Consider the following 20,968-nt stretch of genomic DNA (forward strand, 5'->3'; position numbering starts at 1 on the left):
TCCCTTTGCTCCAGACTCCAAGGATCAAGTAACAACCATCTTAGAGTTTGCTAGACTGTAAGAAAGTCTGTTTATTCCAAGTTTATGTAACATACATTTACACACTTCCATGTTTAACTATTGCTGCTGTTGTTGAGTTGCTAAGTCTTGTCTGACTCTTTGTGACCTCATGGATTGCAGCATACCAGGCTTCCTATCCTCCACTATCTCCCACAGTTTGCTCAAGTTCATGGCCATTGAGTCAGTGATATCAATCTAGTCAGTGCTAGCTGGGCTATTAGAAAGCAAGTATGTTTGAAGGTAGCAGTCTGAGAAAGAGAGAGAGAGACTGGCACATACAGAACAGTTCCCTAGGACTAGATAGGCAATCAGGAAATGTAAAATAAAATTTATAGATGAATCCGTTGAATTTTGTTTTAAAAAAATTATGAACTTGCAAGAGTTTAATTAGCTGGAGGAAGGATTGGCATCAACCAAATTTTAGAAAATAGAAAAGTTATATGATGTTCTAAATTGTGCTCATTTTCTAGGTATTACTAGAACCAGAGAAATTGGTTCAAGGTTTACCTGAAGCTTTAAAGTCTAGCTGTCAAATCAGTGAGTGTCAATTACCTCAACAGATGCCACCAATTGGTATCACTTAATATTAATGGTATAGAATGGAAATAGCATTCTATACAGTCCATGGAATTCTCCAGGCCAGAATACTGGAGTGGTAGCCTTTCCCTTCTCCAGGGGATCTTCCCAACCCAGGAGTCGAACCCACGTTTCCCACATTGCAGGCAGATTCTTTACCAGTTGAGCCACCAGGGAAGCCCAAGAATACTGGAGTGGGTAGCCTATCCCTTCCCCAGTGGATCTTCCCAACCCAGGAATCGAACTGGGGTTTCCTACATTGCAGGCGGATTCTTTACCAACTGAGCTACTAGGGAAGCCCAATATTAATGGTAGTGAAGTGCATCTCTGTGATGGTGGGATAATTCTTCCTTAGGAGTTCTGTCTCTGAGTACAGTTGAGTTGTTTTCGTTTTGTATTTCAGAGGTCTCAGATATTTCTGTTATCTAATCAGCTCATCGCCTTTTTTCCTCTGCATATTATTAAGGCATTCATTAGCCTTCAGTGGCACTGCAGAAGTTGGCTTTGGTTTAAAATTGTGCCCATGGTAGAAGGAATGTTTCTACAAACCACTTAAAACATTATTAAGCTGTACTCTTTTCCCCCTCAGAATTTGTTTAATCTCATTAGACCTAAAAAATGGCTAAGCAGTAGGTAGCATTTTCATTTTTTTTGTGAATCAAAACATGAAAAAGAATGCAAGCATTAAGAAGTAATGAACATTGGATGCACTCTGTATTCTAACTGTTTCGAGTTATAGCAATATAAAATACTTAGATGTCATTATCTCAGATACTTATGATGGGGTTGTTTTTCCTCGATAAGAAATTAATCGGTCATAAATCTGTGTTAGAGTATAACAGAAAGTAAAAACAGACTGTACCAGCATAATTTGGCTTCAGGGATAAAAAGGAAGCAGATGTTGGAATTAGCATCTTTAAATATTATCCCTCTAAGTCGACACTGTGAGATGAGATTGGTTGTGAGATTTTGCGTGGAAAGTGGTAGATTCAGTCATCCGCAGTCTCATGGCCTTGACTATGTTTTGGGACCTCTGGAATCCACTGTACTCAGAGACAGAACTCATGATCAAGAATTATCCTAACGTCCTCGTGCTCACAAAATTGCACTTCATCCAGGAATGCGGGACATACTGATCTTCTCTGGATTATTTCAGTTTTGGCTGTATATGTGTTGCCACTGTGAGCAGTAATAAAATCCCAGGGCTCAGGTGATACAGTGTTGCTCAGTATTGCCTTGGGCAAGTCATTTAGCTTCCATGAATATTAGTTTTCATGTCAGTAAAAAGGAACAGTTGGAAGCTGCCTTGCATACTTGGCAAAGTGGAAAGCACTGTAGAAAGGTAACAGCACCAGTGGAATAAGGTGTATTTGACATCAGCAAATTATGACTTGAACCAGTGCAGAAGAACGTATTATAGATGTGGCCCTCCAATATCATTTTCCCTGTCCAGAACATTCCTTAGGAATTTATCCTAAGAAAACAAAGGAATATATGAAGATGTCCATCAGAGCGTTACCAGTGATGGTGAAATAGGGGTGATCTAAATGTCCAGAAATAGGGGGTGGCTAATTAGATTATATTATGAGCATATTAAGGATGCTATACCTCTAAGAAAATCCATGTTAAAAAAAGTGCCAATTCCAAAACATATGGTAATATGGCCTTACCTTTGGGGTATGTGAATATACATATACATGTATGAAACATTGTGTGTAGACAGAACATGAACAATAATGATTTCTGAGTGCATAGAGTATAGATAATTTTAGGGATTGGTGATTTTTTGTATTCTTACAATTTTCTGTATAAAGAACAAATGGCTTTTTTAATTAGAAAGATATGTATGTGTGTGTATGTGGAATCTCTGTCTCTTTCCCTCTTTCATTGGTTCTCAACCAGGAGCGATTTCTCTCCTCTTCCCTAGTAGAGTTTTGGCAATGTCTGGACTTATTTTTGGCAGTCAAAACTTGGAGGTACTACCTGCATCTAGTAGGTGGAGGCCAAGATTCCTGCTCAACATCCTGCAGTGGAGTAGCCCCCACAACAAAGAATTTTCCAGCCAAAATGACAACAGCAACAAGAGTGAGGAGCCCCGTGAATTTCTGTTCTAGGTCAGACGTCTGGTCAACCTCACACAACTCAGGGGCAGCTGTCCACAGTGGTCTCTCTCGGTAACACTCACCCTCATCTGACTTTCTTTTTAAACTATCTTCTCTTCCATCCAGCCTATGGAATCTGTACCTTATCTGAAAACCAGAGGGAAGGCTATTTTTTCCCCAGTCTATTGTTCAGAGTATGCTGTGGCTTTTTGATATTCAAAACCCTGGCTTTGGAGGCTCAGAAACCCTTTCAAAGCTATTATGTCTGGCATGGGTTTCAGTGGCATGTTTTGAAACTCATAAGCTATGGTTTTGTCTCTTTGTTCTCCAAGTTTTGCTTTGGTATGTTTTCCCCTAGGGTTGTAAGCATATTGTCTAGCTGCTTGAATTTGTTATGGGTGAGGATGGAGAGTCATAGAGTAAAAGGAAGCAAAGGGAATATTTTAAAAATCATCTCAGCACATTTATTTATTCCTCAAAATTTATGTCACAGTGTGCTAACAACCTTACAAAATAAAGCGCTGACATGACGAATCATAATTTATTTTGTGTCTCTTAAAAAAAACTTATTAAAATGCTAGAATAGCCCAAATTTACCAGGGGCAAAATCAACTTGGTGTGCAACCTTGTTTATCAAGATAGGGTGGAAGAATGGCCTTGGATGCCTCCATATGCAACCTGACACCCAGTCCTTGATATTCTGCGTCATTCTCTGCCATTCTGGCCCTTTAGGCCTGTGCTAATTTGCAAGGTTTCTTTAGAAATTCATGTGTAAAAGCGAGATTGTCTTGAATTTTTCAGACTGGACAAAATGTGAGGATGAAGCCACTTAAGCATGGCAGAAAAATGACCAAATCCTTAAAAACAAACTATTTGAAGTCCCTTTCATCTTATGGTGCCTAAAAGCAAGATCACTGCTATCTCCCCTAAATCTGCCTCAGTTTCTCTTTTTCTGATAAAGTATAGAACATGCAGAATGTTGAACACAAGGAGTACCCACAAGGTGAGCTGATGACTTACTCTCTACCTGTGAGCCTTCACTTGGTGGCCTCAATCCCTTCCATGGCTTTTATGAAATTGTAATTATCATTTTGGCTGTGCTGGGTCTTAGTTGCGGTGCATAGGCTTGTCATTGCAGCGGCTTCTCATTGTGGAGCATGGATCCTAGGGCACATGGGCTCAGTAGTTGTAGCTCCCAGGCTCTAGAGTACAGACTCAATCATTGTGACACTCGGGCTTAGTTGCCTCATGGCATGTGGGATCTTCCTGGACCAGGGATCAAAGCCATGTCCTCGCATTGGCAGGTGGATTCTTTACCACTGGACCCCTGGGGAAGTCCCCTTCTGTGGCTTTCATGAGTATCACTTGGAGTCCAAGTAGATGACCGCCAAATCCAGGTCTCCAGGCCAACTCTTTCCCTGCTGCTCAAGGTTCTGAAGCAGCTTGGAGCAGGGGTAAACATTCTCCACTCAGACTCTTTCTAGATTGACAAATCACATTTAAAAAAATCCAATAGTTTCTATGAACTTCAGGTTTTCATCTTTACAATGGAGAGAATAGAGACTTTCTAATGGAGTTGCTATAATGAGGAAATGAGATCGAGTGAGTAAAAGCACTCAGTGTGTTAGCCAGTTCTTATTTCATACCACAAAATTTTCAGGCACTGGCATTCACAGTAAACTGAGAAATGCAGCTCCCTGAACATCCTTTCTGAGGTGATGTGGTCTCAGAGTCAGTGTTTCTCCCTGATCTCCAGTTGCTGTAGGCTGGCTTCTTTATAACTTCAACTGCACGTTGCCTATAATTGTCTGTCACATCATTTAGTTCAACTGCCCCAGCTAAAGGCTCAGTCTGTTGGGCTTCCATTTTCAAATTTCAGGGAAACAGCCTGTAGGCCCATGCTCCTTTTCTAGCCAAGCCACACAAGTCAGATGGATGGCTAGTTCTTGGTTTAGGAGTCCAGACTAATCTATAACAATTAACTGTTGTTATATGGGTCAGTCCACCAAGGCATTGGATAGGGCAGATTCCTGTTTGGACGTTAGTTTATATTATCCTCTATTGGAGGAATTTATAATATGATTAAGGTGGGAGTGCTATCTTCTCTGCCCAAACCGGGCATATAGATGAGCTTATGAAACGAGTGGGACAAGATTTCTTTAATTAGAAGCCGAAAAAGAATTCTTGTTGCGTTTGGAGTCATTTGGCTGGAAAAATATGGTGAGAACTGTTGAAGGACTTTGTCCCTGCCTTTGGAAAGAAGCCTCCTTTTGGTTGGAAAAAATGATGTCAATTCATGCAAAAACAAACAAAGAACAAAGTGAAGAAATGGGGAAGACATAGGAACAAATGCATGCACTCTGTGAGCATGTGTGTGCTCAGTCCTGTTCCATCTGTTGTGACCACATGGACTGTAGCCCTCCATGTCCTCTGTCTGTGAATTTTATAGGCAAGAACACTGGAGTAGGTAGCCATGTCCTCCTGCAGGGAATCTTCCTGGCCCAGAGATTGAACCCCTGTCTCCTGTGTCTCCTGCACTGGCAGGGGGATTGGTTATCACTGTGCCCTTCCTTGAGTGCTAGTATCCAGTAACGCTTCTGCAGTGTCTTAGTTATGTAAAGAGGTAGTTCCCCCTTTCAGCTTATTGTCAGTTTGTGTTGAATTTCTGTCACTTACAATTAAGGGTTCTGGCTAGTATGGTTTCTCTGAAGGGGTTGTTTGGCAGGCAGGCAAATGTCCAGTCCTTTACTTTCTTGGGAAATCCATGGGATTTGAGGTCTGATAGATTAGGCTTCCCTGGTGGGTAAGTCCCTGATCAAGAGTCAAATGTCAGATGTCCAAGTGAAGCCCTTTAAATCCTGCTTTAACATTCATGACATTTTACTAAATAACATTCTTTTAAGGTAGAGGCAAAATCTCGTCCAAAATTAAAGTCAACTGGCATGTGGTTTTTGTTGCCTGTATTAAAATAGGGCAGATACAAAGAAAGTTGGAATAAAACCCAATACTTACTTTCCTGCCTTGCCCCAGACTTTGCACTAGAGCTCAAGGAGAGTAAAAGGGACAGATAAGGACTGGAAATGTAATCATTGTTTCCACTGTGAGTTTGCTACAGTAACAATTTGCATGATACAAACTCAGCATGCTTCCAACCTAAGCACCAGAGATACTTGACCACCTTTCATTCTTCACCACCATCCTCCTCTAGATTTAGTCTTTTCAGAAGAAGCTGAGTTGGTAAATGGGGAAGGAAGAGATTCTTAGAACATGTCATTGCTCGGTGTATTGTGGGATGGCTGCCTCTAAGAGTTTCAGAGTTAGAAAGGGAGAACATGAACTCGTGGTGGAACATAAAGGTGACTTCATTGTTGATCTGTCTCTCAGTTGTGTCCAGCTCTTTGCAAAACCATGGACTGCAGCATGCCAGGCTTCCCTGCCCTTCACCATCTCCTGGAACTTGGTCAAACTCATGTCCTTTGAGTCGATGATGTCATCCAACCATTTTGTCCTCTATTGTCCCCTTCTCCTCTTGCCTTCAATCTTCCCAGGCATCAGGATCTTTTCCAATGACTATAAAACCTGTGTTTCCTGATAATACCATTCTCATCAGCCTATCATTGATCAAGCATTTCTGCCAATAGAATCACTCCTATTTTTATAAACGTCACCTCTCGTCCTGGTTTTGTTGGGTCTCACCTTCTTGATTTTTACCAAATGCCTAAATTACTGTTATTATAATCTTTTCTTCAACTGGAATCACCTTTTAATTTAACTTCATTATAAATAACAATTTTCATGAAAATCACAGATTTGATACTATCATTTATCCATTTTCATAATATACATTAAAATAAATTACCAGATACTAAAAGAAATCTTCCATATTTTAGCTAAAATTATTGTGTACACCATCTTTGGAATGGAAGCCACATTTTAGAAGAAAACTGGATTACTATATTGTTTCTAATGTTATTGCCTATATATGTTACAAATATGGAAGGGATGACATAAGCTTTATACCTCGATATCATTAGCAGACTTCATAAAGACACTTGTTAGTGAGTCTAGCTGAGAGTCAGTGAATTCTGATGGAGCAGGGAAGTTGGAGGAACAATAATTTCTTGTTTGTTATGTTTCTCTTCTGCTAGACTGGCAGCTCTGTGAGAACTGAGTCTGTGTCTATTTTGTTCACTGATGTATCTGAGCAGGTAGCAGAGAGCCTATCATGTAGTAGAAACTTAGTAAGTATTTGTTGGGGAAAGAAAGTATAAACTGAATAACAGACTCCATCAGGTCAGCGTGGTATTCTTTTGTTAAGGTTTTTGAAGCCAGGGATTATGAATGTCCTTTTTTTTTTTTAAAGAAAAGCGAAAGTGAAGTCGCTCAGTCGTGTCTGACTCTTTGGGACCCCCGTGGACTGTAGCCTACTAGGCTTCTCTGTCCATGGGATTTTCCAGGCAAGAATACTGAAATGGGTTGCCATTGCCTTCTCCAGGGGATCTTCCTCACCCAGGGATTGAACCCGGGTCTCCTGCTTTACAGGCAGACTCTTTAACCCTGAGCCACCACCTTTTTTAAAAAATATATATATATTTATTTGGCTGCATAGCATTTATTTAGTTGTGTCATGCAGGATCTCTATTTGTGACATGGCAACTCTTAGCTGGCAGCATGTGGGGATAGAGTTCCCCAACCAGGGATCTGTCCTGGGCCCCTTGCATTGGGAGCATGGAGTCTTCATAGCGGGACCAGCAGATTAGTCCCATGGGTGTCTTTTAAACAGCATCTTGAGCGTCTGGTACAATGTCTAGCACACATGCAAAGATGAAAATAATTTTTTTTGTTGTTATGTGAAGGTGTGTTTAGTCTAAGTCTGTTAAGTTGTGATACAACAGAACTTAAATAGAATCACATATCTTAAATAGCATCACATATCACATTTTAAGCTTTTCATTGTTTCCATTTTTGGTTGATTTAGGAAAATTTTCAAATTAGATTTGAAAAATGTTTTAAATTGTGGTTAAATACACATAAAGTGAAATTTATTCACCACCATTTTTAAGGGCATAGTTGGGTGACATTAACTCCCTTCGCACTGGTGCACAGCCATCTCCACCATCTGTCCCCACACACTTCTCTTCTTGCAGAGCTGAAACTCTGTACCCATTAAACACTAACTCTCTGTTCTCCCCACCACCTCTCCACCCCATCCTACTTTCTGTTTCTATAAATTTGGCTGCTCTAGGTACCTCATGTACAAGACATGATACAGCTCTTGTCTTTTTGTTAGTGGTTTATGGCACCCTACTCCAGTACTCTTGCCTGGAAAATCCCATGGACAGAGGAGCCTGGTAGGCTGCAGTCCATGGGGTCGCGAAGAGTCGGACATGACTAAGCAACTTCAATTTCACTTTATGTCACTGAGCATAATGTCCTCAAGGTTCATCTTGTAGCACGTGTAGCGATTTCCTTCCCTTTAAAGGCTGAGTGACATTACATGGTATATCTGTGCTACGTTTTGTTTATTCATTCATGGACACTTACTTGGGTTGCTTCTCCCTGTTGTGCATAATGCTGATGTGAACATGGAGATACAAATACATCTTTGACAAACGCAGCTTTATATGAATTAATAAAAGAATCAATTAAAGAATGAATTAAGGAATGACAGCAGCGGTCTTCTACGTCACTAAGGAGGAGTATGACCCTACTGGGAGATGCTGGATGAAAGGGACAAGAAGAAAGGGTCCCAGAAGGAGCCTTATTTCTCTGGTGATTCTCCCTGAGGCTGGTCCTACTTGGAATGAGCTCATAGTGCTCCATGCACCAGCTCTTGTGCGATCTCTGAAAATGCCTTCCCACTGTGGTTTTATAAATCCTTCTTATGCTGATTTGCTCCGAAGTGCTGTGCTTTTCCAGGGCATAAATTATTGAAGCAGTTGTGCTCAGCAAAGGGAAAGATAGGGAGACCCACCTGAGCCTTCCAAAGTGAAGACCAGACACCTTGTCTGAGTTCCAGCAGTTCAGAGCAAGCCTGACCGCGCCATCCCAGGCAGGAAGTCATGTAACTGCCAGAACGGCTGCCCATTTCCTTAGTGTGGCAGGGGAATTGAGGATGCAGGGAGGCATACATCTCATCTCTTCACCTCTGCAAGTTCCCCAGGCTTTCTCACTGACCAGGACTGGGAATGGAAGGCGATTCACAAAGACCAGCTGAAGCCATTTTTAGGTCTTCACTCTCAGGCAAGAGGATCTGTTAGTATCTGTGCAAAGAGACTCAGAGCTAGCATCACACACAGCATTGGGTCTGGCAGGGGGCACGATGTTCCCTGTGAGTTGAGTGAGGGGAGGGACTCCCTTTGTGCACAGGATCTGTCAGCGTGTGTGATACGGATGTCTGTCAAAGTAGACTGATGTCTAAGAAGCTTGACTCCCATTTCCTCAGAGGATGCTGAAAAACAGACAGGCTGAAAACAAAAAGTGTATCTGTCGTTTCATTTATCAAAGTTCTTGCAGTTCCCGGTTTGAAGCAAGGGAAAGCAAAGCAAATATCTGGTTAGAAAAGTGAACTTGAAAGCTCGAGGGCTGGCGTGTAAAAAAAAAAAAAAGTTAGAAAACAGTGCTATGAAAATCTTAAAGACAAAAGCAAGAGAATAGACAAATGCTTTTTGCTTTCTGCTCACCCACCCTAGTGCAAGCCTTCTAGGGAAAGAGACCAGCTTGAGCTCTAAGTCTGCCATTTAATAGTGGTTTCAGCCCTGGGCCTACTACTTCATTTTTTTGAGCGCCAGTTTTCTCATTTGTGAAGAGGATGTCATAGAATTTCCCTTGTAGGGTGGTGGGGATAATAATCCATGAGATGCGCTTAGCAGAGTGAGCCACACACAGGCCTCTGATTAATATTAGCTGTTACTCTTATTAGTCTCCTAAGTAAAAATTGCCTTCAAAGCACATGAGCATTACAAAGCCTGAAAACTGAAGCTTCCCTTGATAATCAGAGGATTTTATAAATAGGCCTTGGAGAGTCGGAATGTTATTTTGAAGGCACAGTCACTCATCAGCGTATTGATTAAGCACTGGGACCTTCCCCAGTTGTATTCTGGATGTTATACAAATGAGGAAGATAAACACAGCATCCTAGTCATGTGATGTCACCACATCCTGGGATGTTTTGTGAGAGTGTGTGAGCATCTAAAACCCTGTTGGCATGACCTCTCCAGGTTTTTACAGAAGAAAATAAACACCTTGGCCCCATTTTTAAGAGAAAGACATTGATTTTGTACAACCTCAAAGGATGCAGCATGGGTAGCAAAGAGAGAAAGGAAGGGTGTTAAGAAATGGATGGCAAGGATATTTCCTTACAAGAGGAGTTGTGGACTTCCCTGGTGGTCACAGGTTAAGAGTCTGCCTGCCAGTGCAGGGGACATGGGTTTGATTCTTTTCCAGAAAGATCCCACATGCCCCAGAGCAACTAAGCCTGTGTCACAACTACCGAGCCAGTGCTCTAGAGCCTGTGCTCCACAACGAGAGAAATGAATGCAATGAGAAGCCCGTGCACTGCAACCAGAGAGTAGCCCTGCTTGCTGCAACTAGAGAAAGCCCAAGCCCAGTAATGAAGATCCATTGCAGCCAAAAATAAAAATAAATAAAATTCAAAAAGAGATGAGCAATTGTTATCTCCGCCTGGAACTGTTTTTGCCAGATCTTTGCTTCGATGGTCTTCTGTTATGGAAGTCTTTGTCTCAAGTGTCTTCCCCTCATAGGACCCTTCCCTGGGCAGCCATTGGAAATTAAACCCACCCCCTCATCCCTTTATTCCTCTACCCTTCCTGTCTTTTCTTTTAAGCATTCTGGTCTGAAATTAGCTTGTTTATATGTTTGTTGATTTGTTTACTATTTGACTCTCTCCATAATGATGTCACCTGAGAGCAGGGACCACATCTCTCTTATCTGTTACTGTATCTCACAGCCTGACATATACTAGGCATTTGATAAATAGATGAGAAATGGTTGAATAATTGGGACACCTTTGGCTTTTTTTAAAACATAATTTGTCTTTTCTTGTGGTGATTTGGTTGGTAAATCTCACCTCAGATCATTTTGGCTTCTTGCTATATTACACAAAAGGCATCATCGGTCATTAGAAATTTATGAGTCACTTAAACTTTATCATCGTACCTTAGAAACATACTTTTGTTAGTACTGCTGTAACAAAGTACTACATTGTGTAGCCTAAACAACACAAATTTATTATCTCACAGTTCTGAAGGTAGTCATTTGAGATCAAGAAGTTGGTCAAGTCGGTTCCCTCAGAGGGCTCAAAGCAAAATAATCTGTTCCACGCTTCTCTCTTCTGCTGGAGGTTTGTCCGCAATCTTTGGCTTGCTTGCCTTGTAAAATCATCATCCCATCTCTCTGTTCACCTTCACCTGGTGCTTTCTCTTTGTATTTGTCTCCAAATTTCCCCATTTTATAAGGACACTAGTCATATTGTATTATCTAATCATTTCATTTTAATTTGATTACTTTTGTAAAGAACTTTCTCCAAGTAAGGTCCTGGGTACCTGGGTACTTGCAAGGTACTGTGGGTTAAGACATTAGTGTATGAAACCCCTAACAATCCTGAGCATCCAGGATGGAAAAATATGATAGTGGGTTGAGCCACATAAAATTGCTTACATGTTTTTTCTACCAGGATGAGAAAATTTCAGTTCAGGGAAACTTGGACATATGAAATACAGGAGGGCTTAAATAAACACACAGACCCATGCCAGAACCGTGCTTAGCACACCTGGTTAGCTTAGTGCTCAGTCGATCAGATCAGTATTTTGTGATTGAATGGCTGTGGAGTTCTTCAAAATGACTTTCACCCTCAGCTCTTCTAAGTCTTTGTCCCCATATTACTGTCTCAGTGAAAACTAGCCTGATTCTTACATTTTAAATCATGACCTCTCTGTGCTCACTTCCCTTTCTGCACTTCATTTCTCTCTGTTGCACACCATACTCTGTACTTCACTTACGTATGGCATTTATTGCTGTCTCCCCTCACTAGAAGGTAAGCTGTATGAGGGCAGAAATTTTTACTGTTTCATTTACTTCTGTTATGTTTGTATATACCAGCACCAGACCCAGAGTATGCCATCAGTTTCATTGACTGGCTGACTGAATGAATGCCATCAGGAGCACTCTGGCATCTCTTGGCATGTAGTTTCAGGTTTTCCTTGGATCTGCCCTTGGCCTTCATAGAATCTCAGTGCTGAGGAACTCCTCAGAGATCAAGTTCCTGTCTCTGATACTTGAATTTGCTTTTAGACTGGTGACAACTTGGTAATAATCTTGGCTTACAGAGCCCCTAACTTCGAGAGTAAAAGGACAAAGGGTTGAAAAGGTTAAATGATACATAAAATAATATGGCATGATGGGTGTCTCGTAGAACAAAGGAATGGGGAGCAGAGGCAGGAAGCTTGTAGTGGCACAAGCAGCAGCTCAGAGAAGGGCAAATATAACCTGGTGTACATCTGGGGCAAAATGATGCATAATGATCACTGCAGGGTGAAAGGACCAGAGGATGATAAGGAAACCAATGACAGTGAACAGCGCAGTGATATACAACAGTGCTCCTCAAACTTTATGCAGATACCAGTCACCTGGGGATCTTGTTAAAATGAAGATGCTGTTTCAGGGTGGGGTCTGAAAGTCTTTGTTCTTAACAAGTTCTCAGGGGATGCATCTCCGGGATTGCACTTTGAATATCAAAGAACATGGATTCTGCAACCAGACTTCCAAGGTTCAGATTACACAGGGACCACTGATTAACTGTGTGATCTTCAGTAAGTTATGTAATGTCTCTGTTTTCTGGTGTATAAAATGAAGATCAGATGAGGTATTCTCTGTAAAATGAATACTATGTAAGTATTAAGTCACGGATTATGACTGTTACTTGGGGATGGGAGAAGGAAGAGGATTTGGTGAGGGGTTCCAGGCAAAGAAGCCTTAGCGGTACTTTCATGATTTTTAAAGTGTTCAGGTGATCACTGTGCAGATTTCCCTCCTTTTCCTTGCAAGCAAGTTACAAAAGAAGGTGGATTAATTAGGCATGTGCTATGCTCAGGGCAGTTAAGGAAAACTGTTTGCAAGCTGCCTTGGGTCCTCCGATGGAGAAACCATGTGAGGGGATTGTTTCAGCTGGGAGCTGAGTCCTAAATTCCTCTCTGATGCAGGGCTCCACGAGGCGCTCAGCTCTTCAGAAGGAAGACCTTTCCCTAGCACCTGCTGAGTGATGGCCACAGCGAGGCGCTAGGGAGAGGCGCGCGGAGTCCGATTCTGGGAGCACCCGGACAGAGCGAGGCTGCAGGCCGGGTAGAGGGCAGACCCACGTGGACCACCAGGCGGGGCGGGGGCGGGGGCAGCCAACCAGCCTGACCAATCACCGTGACCCGCGGTGGCCCTGCCCTCCCCGTGGGCTTGCTAGCCTGGCTCTGCTGCACTGCTGGCTGCGCGCCGCCCTGGACGGGGCGCACCGAGGCTGTTGCCAGACCCCAGGAGTGGAGTCGCAGCTGCTGCTTCCGCAGACGTTTGTTCTCCAGATGCAGTTTCGGACTTGTCTTCAGAGAGACTTGGGAGTTTCCTTTCAGAGCGAGCCTGCTGAGGTGATGGACCTCTGTGGGGATGTCTGCGGGGAGGCGGCACGGTGAGCGTCCTCTGGCTTGGGTGCGGAGGGAAATCGGTGTGTCGCTCTGCAAGCGCAGTTTCAGACTTGGCTGCCGGCTTTAGCTGAGTGAGGAAGGTTGAAAGGGCAAGGAGGAGGCAGGAAGATGGGGTTGGGGTGACTTGGGACCCTTTGCTCACGATCTGTCTCCTGGGCAGCATCTGCCTCTCAGGCGATACCGACTTGCCTCCTCCCGCTCATCCTTGCGCTCTGGACTGCGGGAGTGACCTCCTGTGGTGGAGACTGCCGTGCACCCCGAAGTTGGAAACCTCGCTAAGAAGCGGGGTGTGTGTGGCACGCTTCCAACTTCAGGGTTTGTGTCTGTCACTCAGAGATCCCGAGGGTGCTCCGTGAATGTCTGAGAGGTCACTTGATGGATTGATATGTAGAGGCAGAGGGCGAACTGGTCGCGAGTCCTTGTTTTGAAAAAGTGTAAGCCGGTATCTTTATAGGAGCCTGAAGGAGAGAGCTGGTTAGCCTACAGCTGATTTCCTGCTTGCCCGGCTCTTGCTGGGAGGACGTTGCGTGATCCGGGGTGCAACTTGCAGCTGTGAGCGCGAAGCTTCCCACGCAAGGGGAGAAGTGGAGCGGGTCTAGAAGTACCGTCCCTTCCCACATGAGGTATCTAGCATTTGTCCACCAAGCCGGCGTGCTTAGATTTCTTCCTGTCTTTTTCGGTTTCGTCCGCTGTTGCTTCCTTTGCTCTGTCAGTCAGCCCCTGGAAGGGAGGGCATCTTTAGCCTTAAGCCATGTTCTCTTCCTCGGGGACGATGTGGAAAGCCTGATAACCCGCACCTAGGGAGACAACCCAGGCCAGACACGGTGCTACTGGTGTGTTTTTCTCTTGAATCAGCGTCACTTAACGTTTGAGAGCTCCACAGACCCCCGTGAGAACCTTAGCTAAGCTATGAAGCAACTCCTCAGCCAGATGTGCATACACGAGTTCATGGTTACTCGCTGAAACCTACCCCTGTGCCCATCCCCCACACAGGATTTTAGGACCCCCTTGAGGAAGTGTCTGTATCCGTGTACTCGGTTCCTCTTTAACTTTCAACCGCTGTCCCTCCGAGACGGGCAAGCTTGATGTGATGTGACAAGTGACCCTGGAGCGTGGGAACAGAGACGTTCAAAGCCGTGGTCTGATTCTGTAATATCCGTGGTCTGGGGATTCAACAACCTGAAGCCCATACCTGCAGACCCATATGCCCAAATTGGTCTCCAATGATGGTTCAGTTTCCTGGTCAGACTTGCCCTCCTTCCAGGCCACTTGCTGAGGGACAATGAGTTTGTGTGTCTGAGTCCTGTTCAGGCAGGACCCGGGTTTCAAAGCAAACAGAAAAAGGCTAAAATAATTTAAGAACATCCATTTCCTCATATAATCTGTGTTTTGCACTCAGTCATTTGAGGACAGATGTGTGACTTGCAGAATTCAACAGCTCACTGTGGGTTTTACAATGAGGAGCATTTCTGCTGTTTGAGGTTGTGAATCAGTGTGTAAGCCCAGCACTGCCTTTGGATTGGAAATACAGATCTTAATAAGGCGGCGTGAGAGCAGTTTTCAGAATCATTACGACTAATGATGACTTATGTTCTCCCAAACTGACCGTGTGAGTGGACATTGCTCATTTGTGCAAAAAGCTTTCTTTATCTGTGTAGGCATTTCTTGATCAATATTCTCATGTCCAAAAAAATGGATTTCAAGATTTTCTTCCTCAGTTCTTTTCATTTTTCAGCTTTGGATGACTTTGTTCTCTTCCTTCTGTACCATCTTAACTCCCCTTTGACACTTTGAAATGTATTATAAGGTTGTAAGTCATGATTTGACGTGGCCAGTTTTCCCTGTTAAAAGATAAGAAAATTGCTCTTACCAGATAAGCAGTGGCTGCCAGTTCACTTATTTTTGAATGGCTAATTTGTTTTTTCTTCTCCCACAAACTTGCACACAAATATCTCAACTTGATTACTGAATAGTTTTTCATTTGAGGGAACTTTTCCATATATCTGGTTCTAGAATTTTCTGAGTCACTTAAATTTCAATATTCATTTTTTGACTCCTTTTAGAGATGTGTTTTGTTTGATGACCTAGTTCCATTTAGTCACACACAGACACAGATTCTTTGTCCCCTTACCTACTTTTCAGTGGCACATAGCCTTTCTCTAATAGCTGCTTTTATTATCTGCACAGTTCATTTGTTGGTACACTTAATATAATACTGTTATGTAAATGGTGTGTTGGTGTATATGGTATGTATATGGTATTAAAACTGCAGTCAATGGAGATTAACCCTTGGGTATGACATCATCACCAGCCAATCCTCTATCTGATTTGAACATGCATTGACAAAAGTCACATTATCGTATTCAGCAAGGGTTTCTATATTGCCTGTGATGAATCAGAGAAAGAGGGAAGTCCTTTGGTTCTTCCTAACTCTCAATTAGCTGCCCAGTTGGAGAGTTTTGGGGATTTCTACACTAAGAAGCTTAGCTTAATAATAAAATTCTCAGATTGCAGTTTTATAGATCTCTTTAGAATTTGCATAAGTACATTTTCCCCCTTTTGCTTTCTTCTTTGGAAAATTTTCACCCTGCATTTGGCTCTGTTTCTTTACTGATGGAGAGACATCATAGTAAATGGACTAACCTTTTGATTTTTTTTTTTCTTTGAAATAGGTGGAACATCTAGGTGATGGACTCACTTGTTTGCATACATGTGTACTTTTCATCAGGTGTTGGGTATGAATCTGCTAGGGTTACCAGTGTACCTATAAATCTCAAAGTCAGTCATAAATGACTGGGAGATCAAATAGTGTTCTTCATTCTAATTTGTCAAACAGATTCGGGATTGAGGGTAGGGGGACAGGCAATAGAAAAAGATGTCTACGAAGGGGTTGGTGAAACAATTTTGGCTACCTTAATGACTTCATAATTATTTGTTTTGAAAACACTATTAGAAAAAGCTCAGATCCTTCCTAGGCAGCCCTTACTTATATAGGCTTGAATGGGTGTGTGGAGTTTGGTTTTACAATAATAGCCAACTCATTTTGTGAACTCTGGCAACCCGCTGCTCACAGCGTAAAATTAACTTTGGCTTCCCATGTTTTTAATATCTATTGAAAAAAATTAAAGTAACTCTTTCTGTTTTGCAGTAGCCATTTAAGTTAAATCTACTTTCCTCCATAAAGTCAGTTAAGAGGGTTCTTGGGTTTTGTATTTAACATAAATTTAACTGTGCAGTGTGGTTTAAGGGGAGAGTCAAAGGCAAGCAGAAGTTTGAATCTGAAAAGTATCTCAGAGTTCCTTTTTCCAGAAGATCAGAAGTAGGAGATGTTGTGACTTGGATCCCCTGTGGGCTTAGAACCCCCGAATCCTTACTCCTAGCCCACTGTGCTTTCTGGTGAAAAGCTGCAGGGAATGGCTTTAGTAATGTGCTAGGACCCACATTTTGGCTCTCTCTGTGGAAGGAGGACCACATCCACTTCTTCCATTATTGAGTCTTAGTTAGAACATTATGTTCGTTGAACCCGACTCAGAGATTTGATAACTATATGCAGCAGTTAGCTTGGGTCACTTCCTGGTAGCTTAGTATTGTAATTGTAAAAGAGACATTTAACTGAGAGGTGATGGTGGAGGAGGAGTGGCTGAGGTGACTCAATTTGGACCTGAGCACAGGGAAAGACAGGGATGATAAAACGATGCTGAGGCATCACTTCAGGTCTAAGAACTCAGGACATTTATTTATTGTGTGATAATCTCTTCCTTCATACTTTGTGCTTTCTAGTTGCTGTGCAGCCAAACCAATAATTTGGAATAATACTCTTTTTTAAGTATGATCATGAATATTGATAATGGCATCTTACCTTTGTTGAACACTTAGTGTGTACCAGGTATAGGGTTAATAAATCCCTTTCTCTGTATGGATGAACTACTGATTTTCAAAGGTCATTCATGTAAAACCACATTGACTCTTTCTTTGGCATTCTTTTTAATTCAGAAGATGTCAGGATCAAACAGTAGCAAGTTATTAGCATGAGCATAAATAATTTTCATTCAGAAATACAGTAGCATCAGATATTAGGGGATTCTTGTTAATACAATGCCAAATAAGAGGAATATGGTGTATTTAGATAGGAAAGATGTGGCTAATTAGTTTTATTTTAAGAGATTGTTCGTAGTATTGTTAGTACAGAAGAGTAGCATAATCCCTTTTAGAAAGATAGGAAGATATGTTTATATTTCTTATAAAGAGAGAACAGTGGGATTCTTTTAGAATAAAAATATGCATTGCAGAAAAAATAGTCTATGTTGGCCTTGTTAGTACTGTAAGTTCATTCCAAACTAGATACCAGTCAAACATTTCTGCGGCATTTCAGTTGTCTTAACTAAAAGTGGAACTGTCAAAAACTAGCATTGCTTTTATGATTAGTTTTTTGACGACCATTAATTATGTCTGCTTGAATTCTCTTAGGTTTACATCTGTGTTGTGTATCCTAAAGTTTTCTCTGAAAATTTATGGTTTTATTCCTTTATGCAATTTCACATTATCCTGTGCTTTAAGGAATCATTAAAATATTGGCATGTCCTTGTTGTAACAAAGGTACTTCCTTGTCCATCAGCTAAAACCTCAGACTGTAGACACAGCTCCTGAGATAATCAAGGAAGGTTTCCAGCAAGAACCTGAAATCATCTAGGGCAGAGGTTCTCAGCTGGGGGGCAGCTTTGCCCCTCAGGGACATTTGGCTATGTCTGGAGTCACCTTTGGGGTTCCACCTGGGGTGGGTTATGTGGGTCTCTAGTAAGTAGAGGCTACGGATACTGCTCAACATCCTATAATGCACAACATGGCCTCTACAGCAGAGAACACTCTAGCCTGACATGTCAAGAGTGCTGAGGTTGAGAAACCCTGCTGAAGTACAATTTTCTGGGCCCAGCGTCTTGAAGTGGCTTATCCAGTGTCCCCAGCTCCCTGTTTCTGGCAGGGAACCTAGATCTCTAAATGCAAACCCAGGATTCTTTTAATCACTCTAGGCTTCCGTTTTGTACAGTTCTCTCTCTGTTTCTCTCTAATACATTTATAAAGATAATACACGTTTGGGGTAGAAAATTTACGTACTGTAGAAGGGTATAAAATGGAAAGAAAAAGGAACCCAATTCTGCCATTGAAATAGTTCCTTTTCATATTGCAGTAAATGTATTTCCAATTCCCTCCTTCTGCTTTTCTCCACATACAGACATTTAGACCAAATCACTTTAGATAAATGGGGTCATCCCTCATATAAACTATGTGCTGGTTTGTTTACTTGGCAAAGGTCTCCTGGAGGGCCCTTGGTGAATCCACTGCTGGGAAAGGAGGCTGATAGCCATGTGGTCGGGCAGAATTTCCCCAATAGGGGAGACCTCCTGTGCACTGTGCCTGTTTTACACACAATCTGTGCTTTGCAGCCATTCTTAGAAGGATGATGAATCAGTGAAAAGAGCTGATTTTGTATGTATGCCATTCTTTTTCATGGCTGTATCTTATTCTATTTAAAAATTCATTTTAAAATGCTTTCCTCTTTGCCAAAGGCAGCAAGTTTCATCATATTAATGTTATATTAAGTCCTTGAGTTCTACCTTTTTTTTTCTGATGTCTAGTTTGAGATTGAAAGTACCTTGAAAGCCAAAAAATATATATATCCATTGAGGTGTTTAACTGAGGCCATCTGAAGAAAATATTATTGGGGTGAATTCTCTGAATGTATCAGTGGGGGCAACAAGTCACTGGGGCCCAGTGATCTTGCCGTCTTCGTTACTATTTAAATCATTTGGCAGCTCTTCCAGAAGCAGCCAGATTGTAATGTAAACATCTGTTACCTTTTCTCTGCTTTCAGAACTGATTATGCAACCAGGCTTCACATCAGAGACCCACAGCTTTCTTCATCTGTATTCCTGGATTAATTCCTTTTCTCTCTCTCATGGACACATCCACAGACTCAAATCAAAAGAGCCATAAAATTGGTTACCATGAGCTCAGTCCTCCCAGGATAAAACTCCTATCTTCTTTGTGTTCTGTCCTGCTCTTTGCAGACTGTCGGGTCAGCTCAGGAGTGTAGAGCTCCATTAACCAAGCTGGAGGATGACTGAGTCTGTCCCCTGGTACCTCTCATTCTCCATGTGTACTGAATTCCTACCACCTCAAACCCTAGGGGCTGATGCTCAGCTAAGGAAGTTTGGGAAACTAACAGGTTAATATTTAAACATCCCCAATAAGGGCACATAGGGATAAGAGTGATGTGCAGGGGGTGTGCAAGGAGACATTTACATGGAGTTGAACATTTGATAGTAAATGTCTCTTTCACTAGTTTCCGCTGGTATTTGCCATATTTACATTAAGGGATGTTTGAAATATTTTGTTGACCTTTTAAAAAATGATAGTAGCAACAATGACTATCATTTGTTGAATAAGGATATTGCTGGCTAGTGCACCAAGCATTTACAAAAATTGTGTTAAAATACAAATAATAGAAGTTTACCTACTTAATACCATTGAACTGTATGCTTTAAAATTTGTAAGTCCGTTCACATTGTTGAGCAGTCATCACCACCATCCATCCTCAGAACTCTGTTCATGTTGGAAAACTGAAACTCTACTCAGTAAACAACATCTCTGCATTTCCCCTCCCTCCAGCCCCTGGCAGTTACCATTCTGTTTTGTATCTTTACAAATAGAGCTGCTCTAGGGTCCTACAATATTTATCCTTTTGCGACTGGCTCGGTTCACTTAGCATGATGTCTTCAAGGCTCATCCGTGTTGTAGTGTGTGTCAGAATTTCCCGACTTTTTAAGTTTGGATACTATTCTCCTGTGTGTATACACCATGTTTTGTTTACCCTTTCATCCTCCATGGACGCTCAGGTAGTGTCCACCTTTTGGTTATTGCGAATAAAGGTGTTATGTACACATATCCGTTGGAATCTTTGCTTTCATTTCTTTCAGGTAAATACTCGGAAGTGGAATGCCTAGGTCATATAGTAATTCTGTTTTAAATTTTTTGAAGACTTTCTGTCCTATTTTCCATAGAGAATGTATCCTTTTACTGCACTGAGAATTTTGATGCACTGTCTCATTCAATTCCCATACCCGCCTCCCCACCCCCCACCATACACACACACCAAGCCCTCCAAGATAGCCATAGTCATCGTCCCCATCCTGTGCATGAGAAAAGTAAGGCATGTTGGCAGGAAGCCACACAGGTAGCTTGTGAAAGAGCCATGATTTGAACCCAGGCAGGACAGTAGAGCCAATGCTCTCACTAGAGTATCCATTCTTCCAATTGAGGAAAGATTGACTGGACTACTCCTGCGTAGGGCACAGGGATGGGGGGTGGGGGCAGCTAAGAACTGAGTAACAAACACGCTGATTCCAGAGAGAAGCTGTGAAAGTCCTCGCCCTGCCACGTGGAGGAGTTTGATTGAGATGTGGGTCAGATGCTCATTGAGAAATTGATCTGTAATCAGAATAACCAGAGGGCAGTAAATACACACTG

At 42.1% G+C, this 20,968-nt stretch overlaps 1 protein-coding gene across 1 annotated transcript in view; it reads left to right on the plus strand.

Moving 5' to 3' along the window:
- Positions 1-13,202: 13,202 nt before the first annotated feature.
- Positions 13,203-20,968, plus strand: part of TAFA4 (TAFA chemokine like family member 4) — a 175,157-nt gene continuing 167,391 nt past the window's right edge. The window contains exon 1 of the mRNA XM_070776335.1: positions 13,203-13,428. The gene's annotated coding sequence lies outside the window, so the exon portion shown is untranslated. The remainder of the gene's footprint in view (positions 13,429-20,968) is intronic.

The sequence above is a fragment of the Bos indicus genome, chromosome 22 (genome assembly GCF_029378745.1).
Source record: "Bos indicus isolate NIAB-ARS_2022 breed Sahiwal x Tharparkar chromosome 22, NIAB-ARS_B.indTharparkar_mat_pri_1.0, whole genome shotgun sequence".
In the NCBI taxonomy this organism is placed as follows: Eukaryota; Metazoa; Chordata; class Mammalia; order Artiodactyla; family Bovidae; genus Bos; species Bos indicus.